This window comes from Babylonia areolata, chromosome 15, assembly GCF_041734735.1.
Source record: "Babylonia areolata isolate BAREFJ2019XMU chromosome 15, ASM4173473v1, whole genome shotgun sequence".
Taxonomy (NCBI): domain Eukaryota; kingdom Metazoa; phylum Mollusca; class Gastropoda; order Neogastropoda; family Buccinidae; genus Babylonia; species Babylonia areolata.
The window spans coordinates 4,985,591-5,007,394 of record NC_134890.1 but is presented as its reverse complement, the minus strand read 5'-3'; positions in this window follow the sequence as shown (position 1 = coordinate 5,007,394).

The following is a 21,804-nucleotide window of genomic DNA, read 5'->3' as shown; positions in this document are numbered from 1 at the left end:
CCAAGGTGGGTGACACTGGGGAGCAAGCTGTAACAATCATCATGGTAACCAAAACGAGACACAATCGCAGTAGAAACAAACTGAGAATCTAATATAAAAAGACACAAACCCAGCATACACTGACAACTCAAAGCTGGACAGATGTACGGGGATCAGAGATCGGAGTGCACTGTAAACGCTGGGATTCGCTTGAGACACGAAAACACCCGCATTATTTCGCCTGGTGTAATAATCACCTCCTTAATCAAAGACTCTTCATAACCATCCCTGCGGAGACAGTCTTCAGCGGGAAGGAATTCATCACCGAACGCGACAACAGTTCAGCTCCATGACCGGGTCTTTTTGGGAAACGCACGCACGCACGCACGCACCCACCCACACAGAGCTGGCGACGCCACTTTTGGAAGAATGCCACACGATTGACACATGCCATTTATGACACACGGTACATTATGTGGCGAATCGTCTGCATGCCACCGGCTGTACCAGCGGGCCGTAAATCACCGCTTGAAATAAACAGCACGGATCAACGCGGGACTGGCACATCGTCACTATAGCCTCTAGTCCGTCAGACACTGCCATGCCCAGTCACGTCCTGCCCCGCCACACACAGTTCACGGTTCGGGGGTCACCCGTGGGACTTGTTTAAAACAACTTTCATTTCAAGAAACAACACAGCATATGCACAGAAACAAAGCATGGGAAGGACATCAAGCATAGTTTGTCTTAAGCCCTACTCAAGGACTCCGGGGTCCGGGGTGCAGTGTGGGGGTCTGCATACTTCCGGTGTCATCGTGCACTTACAAGAGAGAGCTAAAAAATCATAACTATCTGGCAGGCCTCTAGGCCAATACCATGTGTGGGGACTATGACATACGTTATGTATAACACGATGTGGTGACTATGACATACGTTATGTATAACACGGGAATGTTTACATTTTTCGCAGATTGCTTCCGCACATTCATTGTTTTGTCAACAATACTGGACAGCTTAACTAAAACAGATTCATCAGTAATGCACACAGACAGAATTTAAACATCGTTGAATTTCGAGAATACTTTGGTGGAATTAACTAGACTCACATATGTGAGAGAGAGAGAGAGAGAGAGAGAGAGAGAGAGAGAGTGCGCGCACGCGTGTGTGTGATGAAGGTTAACAGAGAGAGAGAGAGAGAGGGGGGGGGGGAGGTCACCGGCAGGCTGGATGGGTCACAGGGTGGGATGGGGGCAGTGGGGAGAGGCATATCTTCACCCCCACCCCTACCCCCTCCTCCCTCTCTCCAATCTGTTCTCCCCACTCAACAGATCTAAGCGTGAACTCCTTATCAAGAACGGACGTTAGCTTGATGAAAGAGGGACAGGGGCTAGGGGGGGTGGGGGGGGCAGGGGGAGGGGAGGGGACTTGACGGGTGCTTTTTCGGGTGTCCGGAATGATAAGGGAGTGAGGGACTTGACCCACTTTCAGTGCACGATCAGTATCATTCTGTCTTCTTCTTCTCCCCTGCCCCCCTTTTCTGCTGATTTCTGCACCGAACCCCCACCCCCTATCATACACATCCACGAACCCCCCAATCAGCTCCTTCTGCTACAACACCGGAGGTCCACCACAGCAGGGAACTAACCATCTGTACCAATGTGAGGTCGTCATGCGTGCACGAGGTCACACAGCACACCTCGCCACAACAGAGGACACCTGCACCGAGTGGTCACTACCAGGGCGCATTTTTAAAGGGCCTTGTTCCAAGAGTCTGTCGCACAAACACTGAAGTTTCTTTTCATCACAAGCGGTGATGATGATGGTAATGAAGATGGTGGTGACTAATGAGGTATATGTTTATATCACTATATATGTCTATGGTGATGACGGTGATAATGACGGTAATGATGACAAGCACGACTTTGAAACTTGGTCTGTTGCGATAATTCAAAACACACACACACACACACACACACCAGCACGCACGCATACGCATACACGCACGAACGAACGCACGCACACACACGCGCGCGCCCTCCGTACCTCCCACACCTTCCCCACCCACCCCACTTACATCCAAGTGCTTATTCCCTTCCCACCCCCCTCACGCCACTTCCAAACCTCTTCCTTCTCACACTACGCAGTTTAGTCCTCAATACAACTTTTATGGTCTCCCCGCCCCCCCCCCCTCCCCCAAACCCCTAACCCAAACCCTACGAAAGAAGGTACCCTTCTAACTAACCCCCAGATGCCCCCACCCTCTACACATCAAAGTGCTTCCTTCTCCTCCTCCCCCTGCCCCCACTTCCCCTCCTCCCATCACCTATCCTTTCCCATGGGCAGCAAAAAGCAGGCCGACAGGCAGTCAGTCCACACACACACACACACACACACGCATCGTCTAAAATCACACTTTGTGGATAGACGTTAAACTGAAAATACACACGCGCACACACACACACACACACACACACACACACACACACACACACACACAGACCGTCTTATCATGAGCACGCACATAACATTCCTGACAGTGTACACTAGGCATCCAACGTCCATCCGTGCCCCTTCCGCCACACACCACGCGCTGGACTCAGCGTGGTACTTTTGACTGTTATTAGTACCACCATCACTCAGCATTATCACTATTTTCTCATTTCATGGGACTGAGTGCACAAGTGGATGGCTGTGTGAGTGAGAGGCAAAGTGAGTGAGTGTGAGGTTGAGTAGATTATATATATATATATATATATGGCCGCGGCGGTTTTCCTTCTCAGAGCAAGCTCTTTCTTCACATCCATATCTACTACACGACTTTTTCTCCCGTCGGCTGCATGTGATCATGAATCATACCGCTTCATTAATGTAAGCCTCTTAGCCTCCCTGTGTTTCGCTCTCCCTCCCTATCTCTACACAGACAGATGAGAGAGAGAGAGAGAGACAGACAGACAGACAGACAGAGAAAGAGAGGGGGGAGAAGAAAGAGGAAGAGATAGAGAGAGGAAGCGAGAGAGAGACACAGAGAGAAACAGAGAGCTAAAAGAATAGAAAGAGGCAGGCAAACAGACAGACGAACATGAGAAAGAACGGACGAGCCACACCTTAAGACAGACAGACAGACAGACACACCAATAGACAGACCAGAAGAACCACACAGAAAAACAGAAAGACAGAGAAAACGGTCGAGCCACAAAGACAAACAGACATGCACCCTCACAAACAGACATGCAGACAGACAGAAAAACAGACAGGAAGACAGACAGAACAGACGAGCCACAAAGACACACAGACAGACTGATAGACAGATATGCAAACAGACATGTGGACACAGAAGCAGACGGACGTAAAGACGTGCAGTCAAAGAGAGAGAGAGAGGGAGGGAGAGAGAGGGAGAGAGAGACAGAGAGAAACAGAGGGAGAGACAGAGACTGAGAGAGAGAACGGAGGAGCCACAAAGACACACACACACACACACACACACACACACACACACACACACACAGGGAGAGAGAAGGGAGGAGCCACAGACAAACGGACATGGAGAGACAGAGAAGGGATGAGCCACAGACATAATTATAACGGAGTGGGGAAAGAAGACAGGTGGACAAGAACGACTGGCGTGTCAGTGAGCACACACAGGAAACACTTGTCGTTTCCTCAGCTTGTGGGCTTTTCCTCTCCAACCCGATTAAGGACCCACCATATACACGGAACAGCTGCAGTCACACCCCTACCCGTGAGCCCCGCTCACACCCTCCCTCCTTCAGTTGGTAACTGAATGTGGAATACTCCAGTCTCCCCCATCACCTCTCTCTCTCTCTCTCTATCCACACACACACACACACACACACACACCGCCACACACACACACACACATATATATATATATATATGTATTATATATAATTATGACTGATGTACCTCACCCCATTCATATGGGGCAATAGCGTTTCTCAATATATATATATATCTGAGACTGAGCGTGTGTGTGTGTGTGTGTGTGTGTGTGTGTGTGTGTGTGTGACTATGTATGTGTGTGCACGCGTGTGTGTGCGCGCGTAATTTGGCTACTATCTACATATAGAGCTTTTCCCTTAATTAAGAGAAAGAGCTATGTCGTCACTGCTGTTACGATTAGCCGTGAAAGGTCAAAATCAACACATATGATAATGGTTTTGGAAATTGTGGTGACATTGCAGAACATTGTATCGTCCCCATGTTCATATGGAGCTATGGCGTTTAATGAATAAACTCTGTGTCTCTCTGAAAACACCACCACCATAGAACGTGACATGGCAATGATACCGTTTTTAAGGAACATTCAACACCGTCTTTGGAAAAGAAAAAGGAATGTTAATGATATTCTGAACACGCACTGCTTTCCGGCGGGCTGCTGATGATAATCCTCTGTCAAGACTAACTTGTGAACTGTGCAGATTGAAATCTGTATTCAAGACAACGCACTCCCTCTTGTTCAAAGGTAAGGTTCATCGGTGTTACCCCCCCCCCCCCTTCTCTCTCTCTCTGTGTTTCTTACATAAGGTCTGTTCACTGTTTAGTGATATCAGACAAAGAATGAATAAATAAACAGTTAAATAATTAGATACATAAATAATTTTTGTTGTTCTTGAAAATATCACAATACAAATGCAATGAATTCGACATGACAATAAGAAATTCTTAAAACTACATTATGTCGTAACGTGCGCGCGCGCGCGCACACACACACACACACACACACAAACGCTTGTCATGTGACGGACGCCTAAGCAGGTAGATGATATAGACTGTAGCATGAATGCATGAATTATAAACACCGTCAAACGCCCAACACTCGTTTGATGTGACATGACACTTCGTTCAGCCTGGAGGCTGATAGTCTAAACATGTTTGCAAGCGACATGTACCCTGCTTAAAAAAAAAAAGAAAAAAAGAAAGAAAAAAGAAAAAAAGGACCCATTGTTCTGCCCCCACCCCTGTTCCGCCCCCTGAAGCAATGTGAATTGTTGGATGGGACCACAACGCAGCGCGACTCCTCCAAGGAACGCCGGATGAACCTCCCACCCGGAGAGACAAGACCCCCACGACTCACCCCCTCTACAAGGAAAGCGGCCTTCACGGAACCTACACCCAAGTCCTCAGCAACTTGACTTTAAAAGGGCCCTGCCAACAGGTCGTTAAACTCCACTCTACAACTACAACAACAACAACAGCAACAACAACAACACACACACACACACACACACACACACACACACACACAAAACAGAGAGAGAGAGAGAGAAGGCATTCTCTGTTTCTGCTTTGTTCAAAGTGACTGTAGCAATGCTATGATTCACAATCATGCCGAATGTGACCACGTGAGAAAGATAGATAGACAGACGGATGGATAGATCGACAGACATAGATAGAGAGGGAGGTGAGATGGAGAGTAGAAACTGAGAAAGAGAGAGAGAGTGAGAGGTAGAGACAGAGGGTGGGAGGGGGTGTCGGTGGGATGCACAAAGGAGACGGAGACTGAAAGATACAGAGACAGAAAGACAGAGAATGGGGGGGGATGGAGAGGGCTGAAAGACCAACAGAGGCAGGAGCGGGAAGGAGAGAAAGAGATAGAGAGGGGGGGGGGGGGAGTTATTTGACACTTTGATATTTTGCTGTCAACGTGTCATCGCCTCAACATTTCGCAATGTGACAAGCGAGAGAGAGAGAGACAGAGAGAGACAGATACAGAGACAGAGAGTGATAGCGTTCACAGCTACAACATCAGTCCAGCTCTGGCGAGGAAAGACTGTTTATGAATGTTATTTGATACACTTGATAATTATGGTTCACCAGCCGTCATGTTAAAACTGAAGTGCAACGTTGTGAGCACAGTATAAGCTTTAAGCTTGTTGATGCTCATTTGTCATTGTTTGCATTGTAATCATGCGTACTGTTGAACAATTACAGATCATTTAAACCAAAGACTGTTTCCCACCAGCTCTTGGGGGTTTGAACGTGGGGGCAGGTTTGAAGACTGTGCTCCGCTGTCTGGACTTCCTGTCCACAGGGACAGGTGGGAGATGGCACCAGCTTCAGGTTTCGCTACATCATCATGTGATTCTTCACTTTGTTGTCACCGGTGCCAAGCGCGGTGAGTGAGTGAAACAGACAGACAGACAGACAAACAAACACACAGACGCAGACACCTTACATACTGACGCCATGAATCATCAAACGGCCCCAATCACCACACACGGATCTACATTTAAAAAAAAAGAAAAAAAAAGAAAAAAAGTCAACCATGTATACTCCCTCCCCAGTCCCCCTCACCTCCCCGCTCCACCCCCACCTCCCCCCACCCCTCCCTGTGCACTTGAAAAAGCCTGCCGCCATAGCTGCATTCCTGTCATGTCGATGCAGTCACTCTCCCACGCCTCACACACAGTACTGACGGTGGCGGAATGCATGTACTTGCTCGCTTGACTGCTTCCCTGTCAAGCCGACTGTAAAACAAAAAGGGGGTTGAAGGTTAAACACCGGAGGTGGGGGGGGGGGGGAGGGGGAGAGGGAGAGGAGGGGGGTCTGGTGGCGGCAAGTGTGCTTCTGAACCAGCAGTGGTCACCAGTACAGTGATCATTCAAGTTCGAGGCCTCAGCATGGCGCTGTGTCCTTGGGAAGGGCAACTTCACTCACTCCACAACCAGCGTTTCAATGGAAACAGGAATTTAGACAGCGTAAGGTTTTAAAAGCAGGCCGGAAATAAGTAAATCAATTAATCAATAAACAAATAATAATAATAACAACAACAATAAGAAGAAGAAATTAATAATAGCAATAACAACAACAATAATAATGATCATCATCATTATCATTAAACAGCAGAAGGAAAGCCCAGCCCAGCTTTCAAACAAGCAACAAGTGCCTCAGAGACCAAGATAAGAGCTTCACCAACCAACCAACCAACCAAGGTTACTTCTTTATCATATTACTGCCACATCCCGAGCCAAACTGTCTGAACAACGAGGGTGGTAGGAGGGACATGGGTGTGGGTGGAGGAGTTCAGGAAATAAACGCCCCCCCCCACCCCCCCCCCCCCCCCCCCCCCCCCCCCAAAAAAAAAAAAAAAAAAAAAAAAAAAAAAAACAACAAAACCAAACACACACATACGACCCCCCCCCCAACTCCCCCCCCCCCCCAAAAAAAAACAAACAACACCAACAACAAAAAACACAAAAAACCACAAAAAAACACACACACACACAGAAAAAAAACACACGACAGGACGTGTGCGAGAGGTACAGAAAGAGAGACACAGAGAGAGAGACAGACAGAGAGAGAGACAGACAGACAGAGAGAGGGAGAGAGAATTCATGGGATAAAAACACGCAGGAAAGCAGTATAATACAGTCAGCCTGAATACAATAACGGTTCTGTGTGCGTCCCGAGTTTGAATCGACGGCTTCTCTCTGGAACGGGGGGGGGGGGGGGGGGGGGGGGGGGGGGGGGGGGGAGGAAGAGGGGGGGAGGAGGAAGCGGGGGGGAGGGGTTAAGAGGTAGGGGGAGGAGAGGTGAGGGGGTGGTCTATGGTTGTAGTCAGCACAGCAATTGACCGGCTCAGTGAGCACGATCGACTTATTGTGACGGGGGAGGGATCGCTTGGTACGGCACGGAACTCACCGCCCGGCTTGACAGGGGGGAGGGAGGGGGGAGGGGAGAGAGAGAGAATGAGAGAGAGAGAGAGAGAGAGAGACGCTGAAACACTGAAATGTTTAAATGTCATTAGCTGTAAAGCTCTAGTGACATAGTAGGTACAAATCAGAACAAAAATGGTGCAAAACAAATAACATGGAACAGAAAGGAAAAACATAATCAACTTTGGTATTTTGTCGTTAGCTTAAAATGTTCTTGTGGCAGGCGGGTACTGTGCCTCCTCCTCCTCCTCCCCCCCCCCCCCCCCCCCCCCCTCGGATACATATTTTGCTAGTGAGAGTATCATATCTTCATTTTCTGTCATCAGTATGCCGAACAAATATTTTCTCGTGTGTGTGTGTGTGTGTGTGTGTGTGTGTGTGTGTGAGAAGTAGGGACGGAGAGACAATATGCCTACACTTCAAGTTCTGATGTGTTGTCGGTATCTCCCAGTTTCCCTCATAAATTTGAGGGGAAATGTCAGGGGACATTCAAGAATCTTTGCATAGCAAACATATGACTAACTTCAATAAATCTGTTGACTTTCTTCTTCCATACTCCACACTTCAACAGCATGATCGTCGAGATGGGTTCAATCTGTCCATCAAATAGTTTCCAAGACACTGAATTTGCCTCTATGGCTTCAAGTTTTCTAAAAGACTTTCCTATCCTTTCAACAGGTCTCAGACAAAGCGGACCGACACTCACTTTGGGTGTAAAAATAATTCATAAATATAATATTCTAATTTGTTACTTTAACTTCTTAACTTCTCCCTTTCCATAGAACCACATTCCCCTGCCAGGCATATGTTTCCTCTTTCTTCAACAACAACGAAAAACCAACTACCTTTGTCTTTTTCAAGACTAACAGTCAACCATTGTCTGCCTGATTCCCTTTTAAACGGTTGAAGACCAACAAGTGAATAGGACAGCAAAATAACATCAGCGAATAACACACACACACACCTACAAAGTGACGCCAGGGTCACGCTCCATCGAGTCCCGTGTCGCGGTCCATTGAAGGCAATAGAACAGTGAGTGACTGAAGAGTGTCGGAATGCCAAGCCAAGTCAACGAACGTCACTGTGTGTGTGTGTGTGTGTGTGTGTGTGTTTCTTTTCACTGTAAGTGACATTAGACGGAGGAAAAAAGCTTGCGAAAACCTGTGCTAGGACTCCGCCTGTGTGTGGGAATGACTGACGCCACCCCTTGGCATTTATTATCATTATTATTATCATTATCATTATTATTGTTGTTGTTGCTGTTGTTGCTTATACTCCAGCCAACCGAACTCGGCCATATCAGGACTGCCCAACTACACATGTCCAACCGCTTTAAACACAAAACTGTCACATATATTTAAACAACAACAACAAAAGAACAACAAACATTAAGACAAACCTACAAAATAGTTCATAACACGTCATCTTAAACTACTTAGGCCGTGCTGAGGACGACAGCCTTTCCGCTTAATCTATCATCCCCAGATTACAAAGAAATCGTAAAAAAAAGAAAAAAAGAAAACAAAAGAAAACTTCAAAGCACACAATAAAGGCCATATAGGTAAATGACACTGCATAACGGACAGCTAGTGCCCATCTCAGTGTTTACAATCTCACTTCCTAATCACCAGAGCAAAACATACATAACTATACTGCGGGAAAAAAGAGAAAAAAGTGTCAGAGCTTGCTCAAAAAACAGAAAGGGGAACGGACTGGGAAGACAGAAAAAGGCGACAACAGTGAAGGAAAAGTGGTAGAAATTAAGAGAGTGATAGAAAGAGGAAATTTCCAGCTCTGAATTTCCAAAAGTAAAGGCGGGCTACTGAAAAACCCCCGGAATTGGAATTTGACGTCATCCTTGTTCTGACAGCTTTCTCTCTGGATCTGAATTGCAGGCAGAGGGGTGGGGCGTTTTACAGAGGAGAGCAGGGGGAGGGGGATTTTTTTTTCCCGGGAGGGGGAGGGGGAGGAAAGAGGTGGGAGGCGGGCGGATTCCTTATCTTCCCAGACCGCCAATGTTGTCAGCCTCTGAAAAGAATCATACCTAGCACCTGTCCCTCTGCACACACACACACACACACACACACACACATAATATATTGAAAAGCAGTGAAAAAAGATACTCAAGTGCCTCTAGTGCTCGTTTCGTGATACAAGATGAGCTCGGGATTCTAAAAAAAAGAGAAGAAATGAAAAACTGAGTGTTCTTTCTTTAACTTAACGTCTTTTCACTTCAGGTGATGTCGGTAAGACAAGTACAGTCGCAGTATTCAGTTTCACGTCTTTTCACTCTGACATTACACAGGAAAAAACAAAGAGAAAAAAGTGCAGGGGGAGGGGGGAGCAGAGAAATAGAGACAGGGAGGGGTTAACAGTGTGTGTGTGTGTGTGTGTGTGTGTGTGCGTGCGTGCGTGCGTGCGTGCGTGCGTGCGAGTGTGTGTGTGTGTGTGTGTGTGTGTGTGTGTGTGTGTGTGTGTCCAAGTTAGCGCTATGATGTTAGAAATGTCGAAGTTCTAATGGTTCGTTTCAGTCTACCCACCTGACCTCATGTAATGACGTCTTCTTAATTCCTCCCTCAGTCTTCCAAACCCACCCCCCTCCGCTCCCACACACAGAGCCCCCCCCCCGCACTCCCCCCGCCCCCAACCCACACACCCACGTGCATACAAGGGCTCCTCCTTCTCCTTCTTCACCTTACTCCTAACCCCTCTACATCATTAATCTATTTTCCGGGGTGACCCCCCTTTACTCTTTATTTTATATATCTATATTTTCACATACGCACTGGCGTTAAGACTGTAAACGACAAGTAACGATCAGTCTCTCTTCTTCTACAACTACGCATTTCGCTTGCGCAAATCTGAGCCCACGCGTGGTGTGTATATACGTACTTACATGTCTGTATACTCGGAATGAGGTCTGCACCCCTAGCCCTTCACACGGGAGGGAGTAAAAAGAAGAAGAAGAAGAAACAAAAGAAACAAAAAAACAAAAACAAAACAAAGAAAAACAACACAGAAATCAGAAGCTGCACCAGCGGGGAAAAAAGCAGGGAAGCTAGCAAGCAAGCCTTCCAGCACAAAATGTCGACTGCTGGTAGTGTAGCGAGGTGACAACGTTTCTGTGTTGTATAATCAGTTCTTCAGTGTCTATAGCCCCCCCGTTTATATCACCCCTATTCCCCTCGTTAACTCGTCTGGAATGAAAGAGGCTCTCCGTAGTTCACGTCCCGCTAAATGACTTCGCCGCCTTTGTTGCTGTTAGCGAGTTTTTTGTCCTGCTGTTAACCTTTGGACTGCAACTGTCGTGTGTGACGTCACATGGCTGAGGTAAGACAGAGGTCACAGGTCAGGATATCTGCTTCCTTTCTTCATTTGGATTTCTTCATTTTGGGAAATTTATTACTCTCAGCAAAATAAATTTTATGAAGTATATATAAAAAAAGCAGTAATTGTATCTCAAATTCATGCGATCGACATGAATCTCTATGTTCAGCAGAGAAGGGGTTGATGATAATGTTCAGTTCGATGTTGGTGCTTGTAAAACGGGGAAACGGGGGGGGGGGGGGGGGGGGGGGGGGGGGGCTGTAAAAATTTTCCTTGTTATTGTTACAAGAGGCACACTTGTCAGATGGGGGTTTCTCACACACACGCCTAACTTGATTGATTTTCTGGGAAAGGGAGCGTTCTTTTTCTTCACCTTCACTCAGGGGCTTTTTTTTTTTTTTTTTTTTTTTTTAATAATTACTTTGCAGTTTGAAAAAAGAAAAATAGCCCCCCATCCCCATCCCCCCCCCCCCCGCACCCCCTTCCGTCTATACTGATTCACCATACCATTTCATACCGGTGAAATATAATCATTAGTATCCACATTTTCGCAACTTTCGGGTTTGTTTCTGTCTCTGTCCGTCTCTCTTTTTCACCCACCCACATCCGCGCTTGGCGTGCGTGCACTCCTTCTCTCTCTCCCTCACAACACACACTCACACACACACACACACACACACACACACACACACACACTTGCAGTTATCATCGTCGTCGTCGTCGTCAATGGGGGGTGTAGAGAAGGACTCAAACTGCTGACTAACGTGGCGGCCCCATGGCTCAGTGTGTTGTGAAAGAACGCCAAGCTACAGCAGTGCGGGGGGTCCCACCCTACTCTGGTCAAGTACACCACACCTCTATCCCCCACTTATACCAGGCCCCACCAGCTTTCTCACCAACTAGACCAATAGCGTGGACCTTACTAAACCCACGAAAGATAATATAGACACTTTTTTTGAACGTACACTCGCTCCATACACTCCCGTGGTTGGGTTGCAATAGTTAACAACAGCGGTTTCAACTGAGCACAGTTTGCTTCAGAATTTTCCAGAAGTCAATGTGTGGAATTAGCGTAGACCCAGTGAAAATCATTCTTAACGCGATGCGGACTTAGTTTTTATCTTTCTGCTCTTTAAGGTCCAGTTTGACTGGTGTTTGTTTTTTCCCTCTGACCATGTTATGGTCTGCCCTGAAAAGCTGCTTCCTCCTGAAGTCTGTATAATTATGACAGGCGCAACAACAGCGCTAGTCTTTCAATCTGAGGATCTTGGGTTAGAATAACAGTCACGTGGTTTAAAGGTAGATATTTTTTCGATCCCTAAGGTCAACAGGTATACAGAATTGCTAGCGCCTGAACCCCCTTCATACAAAGTGTATACGCATGCAGAAAATGAAACGCGCACACTAAGGATCCTGTAATCCACGCCAGCATTCGGCAGGTGATGGGGAACGACATACCCAGCAAGCAACCCCGCCCCGCCCCCCCCCCCACCCCTCCGCCCCCCAACCCCCTCCCCCTAAAAACCGCACAAGTAGTATGTCTGTCTGCATGGCGGGGTAAAAACAGTCATGCACGTGTGAAAACCATCTCGTTAATACCAGTGAACATGGGAGGAGTTGCCGCCCATAACCAAGAAAAAGAAGGCCAAGAAGTCAGCACATTCCCCTTCTTCAATTTTAACCCCTCCACCCCCGCTGGCTTGTCGGGTCATCCTCACAAGCAGTGGTCCAGGGGAGGTAAACAGTCAAGGGGGGAAGTAAGTACAAGGGCCCCCATTGTCCTGCATGCAAGCCGTTTATATCTCTGTGGGGACACCACCATCAAACAGCTCGATTTTCACACACCTCACACCACTCCACAACAGGGCTTTTTGTTAGACACACTCGATCTCTTCAACACCTTTCATTCGGCCTCAGTTTTTACGTGTAGCCATGCAGGGATCAGTTCTTATGTATAGGCATACAGTGCTAAAAAAAACTTTTTCTTCGCTTTGAAAGCAATAAAGGCCAAGCATTTGTAAACTATTACGTCAAGAGCGCGGATAAAAAAGACTGCATTTTGTGTGCTGCCTTGTGTCTTTTGCATGAATCATCATCTGCTACGTAGATCAGAACCGTAGTTTCAGTTGGAAAAATCCATTTGGGATCGGGTTTTAAATGTATATAAGTACTTTTAAATGGCCGTAGAAGGCTATGGGAACATTACCCTTTTATCTTATTTCATTTTATCTTGTTTTATCTATTATTCACTACTGTTATTATTTTTGTCTTGATTGAACGCTGATTTGAGGTTTTTGTGCCTTTCCCCTTTCAGTTTTGTTTTCCATCTTACAAATCCCTGAATCGCTCAATGGGCATGTGTGTAGTGAGGAAAAGGAGAGAGGTGTCTGGGTGGTGTGTGGTGGTGTCTTTGCGTCGCCGGGGTGGTGATGCAGGTGTTGGGATGGTATGCATAATGTGTGTGTGTGTGTGTGTGTGTGTGTGTGTGTGTGTGTGTGTGTGTGTGTCTGTCGCTGTCTCTCTCTCTCTCTGTATGGCTCTGTGTGTGTGTGTGTGTGTGTGTGTGTGTGTGTGTGTGTGTGTGTGTGTGTGTGTGTGTGTGTGTGTGTCTGTCGCTGTCTCTCTCTCTCTCTGTATGGCTCTGTGTGTGTGTGTGTGTGTGTGTGTGTGTGTGTGTGTGTGTGTGTGTGTCTGTCTGTCTCTCTCTCTCTCTCTCTGTATGGCTCTCTGTGTGTGGCGGTGTGTGTGTGTGTCTGTGCGTAGAAAAACTACGACAAAGAAGATTTTGATGAGATATCCAGTGTAAGACGAGTAAAGAAGTGGAACAGTGCGAGGGGTGGGGTGTGTGAAACTGGTCGTGGTATCTGCGGGAGACGAGGACAGAAATGGGTGAAAGTTTCTGTTTATCTGTGTGCCTTAGATTGTAAGCCTACCCCCCCCCCCCCCTCTCTCTCTTTCTGCCTGTCTAGAGAAACAGACAAACAGCATCTATAACGTGTGTTGGGAAGCCTGGCCAGATGTTTTTAACATTTATTAAAAGAATCCGCGTCGGCAGAGGTGGAGGTGAACAGAGAGAGCGGGTGGGGGGGATACAGGAGGTGGGAGGTTGGGGATGGGATAGGAGAGGATGGGGAAGAGGTGATGGGAAGGAGGTGGGTGAGTTTTAAAAGCACGTTCTGTGTGTGTGTGTGTGTGTGTGTGTGTGTGTGTACACATGTACGCGCACACGTGTGACCGAGGGAGTGAGATATAAACAGAGACACAGTCTGAGACAGATCACCCTTGGTCAGGGGAAAAAATCAATAATTTGGAAGGTCTGGATTACTCTTCACCAGCATTTTGGCCTTTTACAGTGTATACATGTACAACAGCTACTGAATGACATCTGTTGTATCTTCCCTTTTTTAATTTGTTTATATAATTTTTGTACCAGGAGATACAAACTAAATAATGCAAAGGGCTGCTACATAACCAGTCATCTTCCCGCGGCGTATGTTTTTCGACGTGTATGGCCGTATTTAATTCAGTAGTCCCCACAACCCAACCCCAATCCCCCTACCTCAATTCAGGCAGCCAAACGTTTTTGTAGGGTATGTAACCATCTCCACACAGACTTTTTTTCTTCTTCTTTTTTTTTTTATAGCAGTGCATACTGAGAGGCAGGATGACTTCCCTGGTGCTGTGAACGTATCCCCGACAGTTTGGTTTTTGCCCAGGGAAACAATGCAGCTTTCCGGCTTGCATCGATCGTAGGATTCTACAGCTTATAACTCCAGTCTGTCGGCCCGTTTGGCTGTCTCTCTGTTCGTCTTCGTCTCTAACAGTTTGTCGATGTTTGTTTATCTGTCTGTCTGCCTGTCGTCTCCGCTTCCCTCCTCGGCTTCAACCTCTCCCCCTTCCATCCACCCTCCCCCGCCGCCACCTCCCCCCCCCCCCCCCCCCGCCCCCGCCTCTGTCTCACCTAACTTCCATCCACCCCCACCCACCCTCTCTCTCCCCAATCGTCACACGCCGTGTGCCTATTCAGTTGAAGTCACACTTGCATCATGTAATGGTAGCACAGTATAGCATGTCGTGTCTGAGTGGCGTCTGTGTGCCAGTTTCCACTCTGCACGTCCATCCTCCCTACCCCTACACCCTCCATACAGCCCCCCACCCTTAAAACCTCCCTCCTCACAGTCCTCCTACATACACGCTGCTGGTAGTGGTGACGATTTATCAGTCTGGCACCTTGTTCCTGCTCCTGTTTTCACCCAGGAAGGGAAAGAAAAGGGGAGAGAAAAAAATAGATAAGAGGTGTGGGCGGAAGGGAAGCAGAGAGTGTGGTGGGAAAAGGGGATGGGATGGGGGATGGGGGACTTCTTCTCACTTCCACACCTTCCACACGCGCGTAAACTGACACAAACAGACGTGTGCTCTGTTCTCTCTCTCTCTCTCTCTTACACACACACACACACACACACACACACACACACACACACAGATGAACGTGTGAATGGAAATTTGATTGTGAGACAGGGGAGAAAGAGAGGGACGAAAGAGCGAGCGAGAAAGCGAGAGACAGACAGACACAGACAGGGACAGAGACATGGACAGAGACAGAGAGAGACAGACACAGAAATGGATACAGAGAATCAGAACTGAGGGACAGAGAGAGAAGAGAGAACGAACGAACGAACGAACGAACGAATGTTTTATTCAGATAAGGCCAGAGCCCCTTACTGAAGGGGGAATCATTGATAAATAATAATTACAAAATGACATGACACAGTAAATAGACAATTCAAATCAACCAAAAATTGTTAGCACAATATCAACCATATCACCCAAAATAGTCAACACAAATATTCAACAACATTCACGAGATAACTGTACTTAGTCTCTTCAATCCTTCATATATATATATGGCCAAGTTATGCAGAGTACATTCCTGTCTTGAAGACATGAGTAAACTGAACCTAAAATTAGACGGATCTCTATAATATTTCGGTTGAATAAGTTTTTGTCTAAGGTCACGCAAAGCAGGGCAACATAACAAAAAATGCAATTCATCTTCTTTACCCGAACTGCATAATCGGCATGTATACATGGGTTCATTTAGAATGCTATACCTAAAACTATGAGAAGCAATACTAGAAATACCAAATCTAAATTTTGTCAGTGTACATTTTATATATCTGTTCAGTCCTAACTCAATGTATGGCTCAATCACATGCGATGTTTTAAAAAGTCTAAACTGTGCGAATCTATCACTAGTTTGTATATGATCATGCCAATCTTGCCACCTGCAATCAATAATACGTTGTCTGAAACACTTTAAGAAACCTGCAATATCTTCCACCCCTTGATTATCCCATACAAATGCAAAACCATATGTATTTAAACACTGACGAACACTCGTTGCCCAAGTCTTCTTATCAGAACTGAGGGAGTGGCGGGGTAAGGTGAGGGGAATGTGTGTGTGTGTGTGTGTGTGTGTGTGTGTGTGTCTGTGTGCGTGCGTACACGCGCTCGTGTGTTTGTCCGTGTGTGTGTGTGTGTGTGTGTGTGTGTGTGTGTGTCTGCGAGTGTAATGAGCGCGCGCCCGTACGTGTAAGAGTGCCTGTGTGCGTCAGTGTGTGTTTACGTGCGTGCATGCATGTGTGTGTGCGTGCATGCGTGCCTGTGTGTATGTGTGTGCGTGTGCGTACCTCTTTGTGCACGTGTGTTTGCATGCGCGCGTGTGTGTGCTGCGTGTCTGTGTGTGTTACAAGTTGTTTGTGGCCTTCCACTCCCACCCCTTCCCTCATCCCCCCACCCCCTCGAAACCCTCTCCCTGGTGAGACAAGATGAGGGGTGGAGGGGGAGAGGGGGCGTGCGGGGGTAGGGGGGTGGGTGACAGACGGACGGACGGTCATATCGCTGTCTGGATGAATCAGGCCATCATCCATCATCACCCATCACCTTTCGTCCTGCAGTACCACTTCCTTCCAGTTTCCCGGCACGTGGTACGGGGTCATTATTCACTCACCACCAACACCTCAGACGAGGGCTGTTCACGGTTTTGTTTTCTTGTTTGTATGTTTGTTTTTGTTTGGTTGTTGTTCTTTTGTTTTTGTTTTTTCTCTTTATTATATTTTCTTTATTTTTTAGAGGGGGTAAGCGTAATGAAATGTAACCACTACAAATGATGATAATAATGATGGTGATGATCATCATCATCTTCATACTTAAACCACTCAAACTAAATTGCAGTAACCTAGTTACTCTAGTTGTAATTTCACAGAATATAATCCTAGATAACTAATGATGAGACGACAGATGAAAGTCCTGTGTGCAGCATGCAATGTAGTGAGCATAAAACAACCCACGGCAATAAAAAATTGTCTTTGGCAAACTGGCTTTGCAGATATGAAAATCCACCTAGACAGCAAAACAAAAACACTTTCAGACAGAAACAAAGAAGAAAAATAGAGGTGCAACTGTACCGCGGTGTCGCGACCTCTCCGGGGACAGAGCGGCCTGAAGTGCACACACAGAAATCTGCTGCGTCAAAAAGTAAATAATGCAACACACACACACACACACACACACACACACACACACACACACAGAGAGACAGACAGACAGACAGAGAGGCAGGCAGGGAGCAAAAGAAGTTAAAGAGGAACATACATTCAAACATAAAAATACACAAACCAGTGTGTGTTTGTGTGTGTGTGTGTGTGTGTGTGTGTGTGTGTGTGTGTGCAGTGTGTGTGTGTGTGTGTCACTGTGTGTGTGTGCGTGCGCGCGCGCGCGTGTGTGTGCAAGTGGTAAAAGTGACTGCATGTTCGATGTAACATAAAGAGACCAACCGAAGACAAAGACACATAGACACACAGACAAACTGAGTGATAGAAACGTGGCCATCGCCTGTGATCAAAAATTCACGAATCATTATTCGGGACCTCGTGTTGGATTGAACAGATTGCACAACTCTCTCTCTCTGTGTGTGTGTGTGTGTGTGTGTGTGTGTGTGTGTGTGTCCGGGCTGTGTGACTGTGTGTGTGTCTCCGGGCTGTGTGTCTGTGTGTAACTTTCGCCCAACACAAAGAAAAGCAAGGGACACAACATCTTTTCGTGCTGACGTCAACCAAAGACTGCCTTCACGCTGTTTGCCTCAGCTTTGCGTTTCTTGGCTTTGTTAATTAACTAGGAGTTCTTTTGGTGATAGATCTCAACCCCTTCCTCCTCTCTCTCACGCAACACACACACACACACACACAACACCGGTAGGCGGTCTTTGGGCCAAGTTCACATCAGTGAGTTGAACAGCTCAACAAAAGCAGAATCTTACTCCCCTTTGAAACCAATATCTCTGTTGCGCTTGCACACCCCTGTGCAGTTGACACGATTGTTGTGCGCGCTTGTGTGTGTGTGTGTGTGTGTGTGTGTGTGTGTGTGTGTAGAGTGAGGTATAATTATATGCGAGGGTGGGGTGTGTGTATGCATGCGTCTGTGTGTGAATGCGTGTGCGTGTGTCCATATGGAAATATTTATACGTCTGTTCGATATTGTGAATGCATGCGCGCGCTCACTTGTGTGTGTGTGTGTGTGTGTGTGTGTGTGTGTGTGTGTGTGTGTGTGATGGTGCTGTGTGCACTTTGAGAACCAGAGAGCCTTGTTGTGTGCCTGTGACGCAGTCAAGGATCAGACTCGAGCCGCTGGCTCCTTCCCCAAGGCTTGACCCGAGTGGACACAACGTTGTTATACACACTTCACAAAAAGGTAACCACCACTCCCGAGCCTAAAAGCAGGGGTTCAATCCTTGGAGCCGGGCACTATAACATCACCTGCACTCCTCTTCTCCGGAAGACCCCACTTCCTGCACACACATGGGAACTTCCGGTACAACAGACACGCAGTGAAGGTGATTCTACACCAGGCTCTCAGGTGTATGTTTCTATGGGGGGAAAAGAAACAACCACCACCACCAAAATCAACGAGACATGATATAAATGATGCATGCTGCCCACGGTACATCACTGGCCTCTCACTGAATTCACACGAGCGGCTGTTTCTGACACACGTGCACCACTGATGAACATCTTGAAAAATGAGTTGGAAAATTCGGCGATGCAGCCAGACAATGACAGTTATTCAATTAAACGACAGCTGTGGTTTTCCGTTCAAAGAAACTGAAGTGACTGTGCAAAGAAAGCACCGTGTTTGAGTGGTGCTCATTACGCCGGCTGCATTCACCGCTGTCTGTCGGAAGTTCCACGTCATTTTCATCATGCCCCTAAGAAAACTGCAGTCTCTTCTTCTTTCCCTTCTCTACCGCCTTCATCATTGTGAAGATACTGCAGATTATAAGGGGGGTTTGCCGGTTCTTTTAAGTCACTTGTGGTACAGTTTGCTGGGTCCAGGGGGGATGGGGATGGGTGGGAGGTGGGGGTGGGGATCAGATTTGGGACATGAAGCCTTCCAGGGTGGGGCTGAGGGCAACGTCAGCAGGAAGACTGTTCTAATCAGATATTGTCCTGGGGAAGAAGGACTTCTGTCTGTATAGAGTCCTGCAGTTCGGAGGATATGTTGGTGAATGTGACCTGTTTCTTTGGGTGCAGAGGGGTTTTGGGAGGGTTTGTGACACGTGTTGATGATGAGGCTTCCATTGTGGAATTTATAAAAGTTCATCAGCCGCGCCCTTCTCCTTCGCTCTGTGAAGGGGGGGGGGGGTGATGGTTGAGGGGGGGGGACCATTGAAGGGTCTCCAGCATGTTTTGTACACTGGAGGTTTTCCAATGTTGATGGGTGACCCAGCGGGCAGCTCGGCGTTGGATCGTTTCCAGTTTCTTGATGTCCTTCTCTATGAAGGGGTCCCACACAGAGCTGGCATATTCAAGGGTTGGGCGGACAAGTGACAGGTAGGCTTGCTGCTTGATGCACTGGGATCCTACCTTCAGGTTCCTTCTCAGTAGGCCAAGAGTAGGCACGGCTGGAGACACTGGAGATGTGTGGGCTCCAGCTGAGGTCAGAAGTGATGGTGACGCCAAGGTACTTAGACCTGCTGACTGTATCGAGGGTGTGGCCCCTGAGAGTGTAGTTTGTAGGTAGGGGGTTCCTCTTCCGTTCACTCGCAGTGTCTGGCATTTGTTTGGATGAAAGCTCATGAGCCACCCCTGCTCCCACTCTGCGAGGCAGTCGAGATCCTTCTGGAGGGCTTGCTGGTCGCTAGTGGAGGAGACAGTTTTGTGGCACAGAGTGTCATCAGCAAAGAGACGAGCAGTGGATGACAGCCCAGCCGGCATGTCGTTGATGTAGAGTAAGAATAGGCCAGGCCCAAGAACAGAGCCTTGGGGGACTCCAGACTCCACAGGAACAGGACTGGAAGTAGCTCCATCCACCACAACTGACTGCTGTCTATCCGAGAGGAAGTTCTTTAACCAGGTGTGTATTTTTCCTGTGATGCCCATGGAATGGATCTTGTGGAGCAGGAGGGTGTGACAGACCTTGTGGTCTCAAAGTGGTCCTTAGCATTTTGTGAACCGTCCTGACATGTCTGTTCAACAGGACAGCGTGCAGCGAGTGTGTGGTGCAAGGAAGAAAGGCAAAGCACTGGTAACTTAATACGCCTGTTTGTTGTGTGTTTGTTTGCTTGTTTTGTTGTTTGTTTGTTTGTTGCTGTTCTAGTTGTTGTCGGCTACGTCACGGAGACACGAGATAGTTCTGATTGTTGTGCCTTTGTCTCTTCTTGTCTGTCAGTCTCTCATTCTCTAGATGGGAAAAAAACAACGAAAACAAAAACAAACGAAAGAAACCCCAAACAACCCAAGAAAACGCATGTGATATTTTCTGTTCTGTTTGCCTGACGGTCTGTCTGTCCGTCTCTCATGTCACAATTGTTGTCTGTTCGCTTGAAAGAAAGAAAACAAAGGAAAGAAAACAAAACAAAACAAAAGAAGTCTGACATTTCCCAAGCTTTAAAGCATCATCCATGGATATCTTTGTGGAAACAATTAAGTCCACCCTCTTCTCTCTCCCTCGCTCGCTCTCTGTGAAACAGTGCAGACTCTGCTTCGCTCAATAGACGAAACCACCTCCATTACCACCACCAGCAACAACAAGGAGGTGGAAGAATGGTGGAAAGAACGAAAGTAGAAAAAGAAGAGAGATAGAAACAAAGAAGACGTAAAAAAATGTACATATAAAAAGGACAACAATAACAACAACAAAGAAAACGAACAACCAACCCTAGAGGCCTGTAAACCGTCACACCATACAGCCCCAGTTACGTTGACAGAAACGTCAACAGTTCAGCGAAAGATATACACGCACATACATACATACCATTCATACATACATACATAAACTGGGGAGAGAGAGAGAGGGAAGGAGTGAGAGTGAGAGACAGAGAGAAACAGAGACAGAGAGAGAGCCAGAGATTTTCAGACTGATCGGAGCTCACGAAAAGTTTGATAATAGCAGATCTCATTGCACCATAACATCAATCAAAAATTTTTTTTTTAAAGAAAGGTGACAGATGTCATTCCAATGGCATCCCTTCTCCCGTCGCCACGGATTGATCAACCAACATATTTTCAGGGATGGAGATTTTTTTTCCCCTTTTTCTTTTTTCTTTCTTTCTGCCAGTCTGTCTGTTCGTGTCTTTCCTCCTCCATTGCCTTTTCTTTACGTTTTACAATTCAAGAAGAAGAAGAAGGAGGAGGAGGAGAAGAAGAAGAAGAAGGAAGCCGACTGGGCTAAAAGACATAACACTTCGGAAGCAAGTCCCCACACCGTATCTCCTCAAAACAAAAGGAAGAAGCGCAAACCATGGACTGTGGCCCTGGGGTGGGGT